Source organism: Lolium rigidum, chromosome 3 (genome assembly GCF_022539505.1).
Source record: "Lolium rigidum isolate FL_2022 chromosome 3, APGP_CSIRO_Lrig_0.1, whole genome shotgun sequence".
In the NCBI taxonomy this organism is placed as follows: domain Eukaryota; kingdom Viridiplantae; phylum Streptophyta; class Magnoliopsida; order Poales; family Poaceae; genus Lolium; species Lolium rigidum.
The window spans coordinates 245,719,194-245,725,222 of NC_061510.1; the positions used below are offsets into that span (position 1 = coordinate 245,719,194).

The 6,029-nt window shown below is 40.7% G+C and overlaps 1 long non-coding RNA gene across 1 annotated transcript; it reads left to right on the forward strand.

Annotated features, from left to right (window-relative positions):
• The first annotated feature begins 1,202 nt into the window (after positions 1 to 1,202).
• LOC124699249 lies at positions 1,203 to 2,248 on the forward strand. Its single transcript, XR_007001332.1, has 2 exons — positions 1,203 to 1,394; positions 1,967 to 2,248. It is a non-coding gene; the product is annotated as an uncharacterized LOC124699249 (long non-coding RNA).
• The last annotated feature ends 3,781 nt before the right edge of the window (positions 2,249 to 6,029 follow it).

Sequence of the window (6,029 nt, forward strand, 5' to 3'; positions counted from 1 at the left end):
CAGCGTTGTGGTTCTTGTTCGTAGGTAAGATCGGATCTTATTCGAAAGCCCCAAGCCACGTAAAATTTGCAAAGAAAATTAGAGGCGTCTAACTTTTTTTTGCAGGCGCATGTGATGTGATATGGTCACTATGTGATTATGTTTATATTTGATATTTGATGTAAGAGATGATCCTTATTGTAATATGGCAACCGGCAGGAGCCTAATGGTTGTCTTTATTGTTTCATGACCTGGGTGTCAATCACCATGTAATAGCTTTATTTCATTACTATGAGTTAGTAGTTGTAATAGTTGCTATGGATGGTGGACAACCATGAAGCGGCACCATGGACCTTGGTGCAATGCTGGTGATGATGGAGATCATACTCGTGTGCTTTGGAGATGGAGATCAAAGGCACAAGAGGAAAAGGCCAAATAATATCACATTATCCATGCATGTGATGTTAATCCTTTTATGCATCTTATTTTTCTTACATCGTGACGGTAGCATTATAAGATGATCCCTCACATTCATGTCAAGATAATAAAGTGTTCTCCCCTCGTATGCACCGTTGCTAAAGTTCGTCGTTTTGAAGCATCTCGTGATGATCGGATGTAATAGATTCTACGCTCACACATAATGGGTGTAAACCATGTTGCACACGCGGAAATATTTGGGTTTGCTTGACGAGCCTAGCATATACAGACATGGCCTCGGAACACAAGAAACCGAAAGATTGAACACGAGTCATATTGATGAGATGATCAACATGTTGATGTTCACCATTGAAGCTACATCATCTCACGTGATGATCGGACTTGGTGTAGTGAATATGGATCGTGTGCCACTAAATAACTACGAGGGATGTTGTATTAAGTGGGAATTCGTTAGTAATTAGATTAAAACTTGAACTAATTATCATCTTATATCTACTAATTGGAGGCCCCATACGAGACACCACGTTAATGCACATCATCAAAATAATTTAGACAATTAGATCTATAATTTATGGCTAGGATTAGCCGAAAAACTTGTGATTTAATTATAATATCATCTATATGGTTACATAACACGTTGGCACGTTCGTTTAATTATGTTAAGGAACAGACAGACAATCCTTAAAGAGCACTAAGCTCCCAGGGTTGGCGACGTTCCTGGTTACGCTGCAGGTCGCTTTCGCGGGACCCACCTCGTGTGCCTGCGTGCCAGCGCAAATCGGCGTCGGTTGCGCGTGACGTGTACAAGCGAGCAGAAGCCTCGCGGGGGAAGTCGGTTTAGGTTTCTTTGACCAGGCCTCGGTCTTTCTCCTCCTTTTTCTCCCGAGGCGGTGGTTTCCCTTCGTCTTGTTCCTCCCGCTTCCTCGCCTTCTGAGCTTCGTCGGTGCGGTTGACTCTTGGGTGCGGCCGCTGCGGAGGTTTGTGTCCTCCGGGGCTGCTTGTTCTCCTCTATGTTCTCTTTTCTAGATTCTTTTTTCCATGGTGTTGTGGGGGTTGCTCCGGTGGAGCAGGTCGCGGGCCGGGGCGCCTCTGCTGTGTGGTCGCGTGTGTGTGTGTCGTGGATCTGCGACGGCCGTCGGTGCGGCGACTGCCCGGAAGTTGAGGTCGATTCACGGATGAGATGTTGGTCTCTATGTGGATTTGTGGATTTTGGGGTTGCTGGCCTTCGTGGTTGATTTTCTTCGATTGATGGTCACTGGGTTCATGTTGTCGTTTTGGTCAAAGCGCGTGGGTGTGGGTGGGCTGTACGGGGAGGATTTTGGGGTCGATTTCTTTCGATTTGTACGGCGAATCGGTTCCTGCCGATGTTCTGTATAGCGTGCGTGTGGGTGGCATGCACGGACCGCGATTTTTTGGATGCCTGTGCTTGGGTTGGGGTGGATTTGCCCTGTGTTTTTCTAGCAGCTCTGTTTCTCTTCGCCAATGGCGTTCATGTTTCAGCGAGTGCGGCGTGTTGGTGAGGATCATTTGGGTGCTCTGGATTTTGCAGTAAGAGGGCGAGGCCAGATGAGCACATCAGGATGAGAAGCCGCAGAGGAAGGTGAAGAGAGAGATGTGCTCGACGAAAAGTTTAGTCAATTGTGGCTCAAACGTATGGCTGCCTCCGCTACCAAGAGTGTTCAGACATGAGGTGATGATGCAGCATAAAATTGTTTCTTCATCTTCCTCTTTGCGTCAATGACACTGGATCCTCCGTGTACAATTCTGAGAGTCATCAATATTGTGTGTTATATATGGCTTGTTCATGCTGATCCAATTGGTTCAATGATTATCATGGGAACATGAAAACACTTTAGAAGTATTTTAATTCGGTTTTGCTATGTCTCAGTCAACTGAGATTTTCTTAAGTCTAAGTCACTTACAAAAATGTGTTTTGAGTTGCACTTTTCTGTTAAAAAAGTGCAATTGCACTTTTCTGATAGAAATGTGCAACTGAACCAAGTTGCACTTTTTTTTGAACTGTAGTTGCATTTTTCTGAGTTGACTGAGACTTAAGAAAATCTCAGTCAACTAAGACATAGGCACACCCATTTTAATTTGTATATGCCCCAAGATTTGAGAGGCTGCTATTGGCATTCACACTGGAATTATTACTCTAACATGTGCTAGATGGTGGCCTTTGTCCTGAACTCGCCTTGCCCGCGTAAACCCAACATCTGCTGGATGGTGCCGCTGGTTTTGCTCTTATCACATGCAAGCGATGTGTCTCTTCTCTTTCCGATCAGATCCGGGCTCTATTTTCTGCGAGGAATCAAATCAGATTTTGTTGGCCTTTGTTGTTTGCAGTAAATTTTATATGCTTTCAGTGTCAAATAAAACATACGTTAACTTGGCTAATTTGCATGTGTACGCGCAGGAAGAACTGAACTAACAGTGCAACCTCACATTCATAGATCAAGGTCAGCTTTTCTGCAATAAAAAAATGAACATCTCTAGCAGAGCCATGGCACTTATTTTCTTGGATCGTATTTGTCTGTTAAATCTCAGACCTATCTTACTCTGTTAAATCTCAGACCTATCAGACAGAGTATATATTAATCTGTTGCAGCTTGTCCCCTATGATTTGTACATATTAAGTCCTAAAATGTTGAGTTTTCCAGTAGATTAAAGTTGCTGACTTCAACGTTTAGCATTTGGATGGAACAAATCATGCATTAAGTCCTCCATATATGTATTCATAGATGGAGTGTATATGTGTTAAGTCCTAAATCCTCCAACAGGATATGCATATCTTAGAAGGACAAACTAATGAGCTATGTTCCGCTTGATTTTTTTCTAATAGTGTTGTATGCACAGATGGAGTGTATACACAGTAAGGAGGCAAGAAAACTGCTTTTCCAGTACTATTTTGAAGCAACGAGGAGATCGAACTATGATGGATAGACCTCTTACTGAGTATTCCTCATATTTGTACTTTGTTAGCTTTAACGCCTTCCATTCTTTTTTAATGATGTCCTACATAATTAAGAACCTATTTAAGTTGGTCTCTGTACAATTTATGGTTTCTTCTGCAGGCTGAAGTTCGCTTCGTAAGAGCTGCTATGTGATCAAGATCTGATCCACTAACATTGTCAATCATTACGATTTAGACAGCTGACGTTCATTTATTCAGAAAGAAAAAATATGTGATTAAATGTTGTACGCCTTAACAAGGAATCATTTGTTTTTTTATTCCGGTTCCCGTCTCTTTTGGTACATACTTACCAGTGATGGCCTATGGCGGTATGTCCTAGCAACTCAAGAGTCGCAAATCAACTCCAACACTGTTAATATGTAGAGATTGTATGATTGTTTCTTCCGTGCTTCAGGTACCTTCAGAGGAGAGAGCTTATCTTCCAAACTATTCCAGCTGGATCTATATGTGCGAAGAATTTATTGAAGCACACCAGGTACCATGGCGTCGTCTGATTTAAACCTTCCATGTATGTGTGTTCATGGGATAAATATCGTGTTTCTTTCATGATGCATGTGTACTGTAACAATTTAATTACATAGTATGCCTTCTGCCTACTTTTCAAATCATTTTACGACGAGCCAATTGCGATGGTTGGTTCTTTGTTCGAATTAGCTAAATAATCTGTGGTATTTCTGTCAAAATAGAGAGTGAAATAACTTGCATTTTCAATAATATTCATCATTGCTACAGAATGCAGTCTGATCTAACTTCTCTTCTTTGCATGTAGTTTCGAGTCGATGTGAATCATCAAATGAATAATTAGTAGAGGCTAAATGGGAAGGGACATAAGTTCCAAAAAAAAATATGGGAAGGGACATTTAGGTATGTCTGCTCTATAAATTTGGGACTATTATATAATTTGAAACATATTATTGAGTTACCTATATCTGCAAACATAGGATGCCAAAATTTAGTACTGTCAAAGGGAGTGGTCGGATTGATAAAATAATCTCTTATATGTGTCTGCTTGGAAATCCACCTACTAATTAAATCATCAACTACTTGATAGAAGAAACAGGGAATTGAGAATAAACCAAGAGGGTAATCTCTCCTTTTATTTTCATCCATTTAAGCTGTATGGTGATACAATTCATACTGTAGTTTTAGGTTCTTCCACATGTTTTAGACATATATATTTTATTCATGTTTGTTGTGCAATACACAGATCCGAACATACAACTTCCTATGTGAATCACAACATAGGGTATAGTGTCTTTGTTGCTTAAATTAGCAAGGGTTGTTGAAGAGACATTTTTAAACGGAAGGGATTGAGGAGAGATTTATGGAGGATCTACAAGAAGGTGGAAATAATGGAGTGGTCAATGGTGACGCCCTTGAAGATGCCACTGGATTAGAAAGGTTTATCATTTATGCTTGTCCAGTCTTTGTATTCTGTTAGAAATGGTGATCTAGACTATATTTGGAAAATTCGGAGCATGATAATTGTATATACTTGCTGTTATGTTTTGGCTATTTGGTGCGATAAACTTAAAATCCGTAAGTAATGGGCTCAATGCATTCGGGGACGCCCCAGGTTTGTTCAAATATTAGGTGTTTGTTTTCAGTTCAGATGTCAAGTTTGTACACATCATCTGCGAAAATATCATCTGCATGCAGTGACATGACAAAAAGGCATGCTAGGTTCTTGCACGAAAACAATTAAATGACAAACATCAAAAAATGGCGCAACAAGGCACGCTAGGTTCTTCGTGTTGTTGAAAAGCCCAATACAACTCATGATCCCATATGGGAAAACTAGATATTACCAAGGCCAAGCAAATGCTATGTTGGGGCAAAGGTGTCTTAAGGAAGGTCTTCCACATCTCAAAAAAAAGGAAGGTCTTCCATTCATAGTGACAAATATTGGATGAGTAAACAAAGTAAAGTCCTCTAGACGATGCTGGAAATATAGGCAAAGGTGCTTTGATGCTGCAAAATATGTTTGCATACATGATAAAATTAGGATAATTGTTTATAATTTATTTCCATCTTAGTACGAGTGAAATTAGGAGAAGGAATAACAGTCACGCTGCAAAACCTAAACGCTATTAGCAAAGGATGGCGCAGCAGAGCGCGCTTGGTCCATCTAGTCCAATATAGTTGGCACAAGGATTAACAAGTTTGTGCCATATACGATTGATCTAAAATCACTTCAAGAGTTTTAACAAGAGCCCCAGAAACGTACGGGACTGTATAGTCCAAACGAACAACTCTTCTTGAGAAAAACCTGCATGTTTTCTTTCCCTAGGTCCAAGACGTCATCTACATTTAAAATGATACTAGCAAAAGTTCCCGTGCGTTGCAACAGGAGAGAAAAGGAAATCGACTTATGAAAGGAAAACAACGGTGAGGCCAAAAGATGCCCCAAAGTCAATGGACCAGCATAACCCTAGCCTTAATTCTACATTTCTTATTTTTCTGAAAAACATATGATCTACGTCCACTTGCGCCACCCCTGGAAAATAATCTTCACATGCGCCGCCTCCAGCAAATCAACTAAATTTAAGACATACATAATGAGGACGAACAACTCTAATTGGGCATTCAACTTGCTCTTGTTAGTCACTCGAACCTAATCTTGTCCAACTCCAGCCCA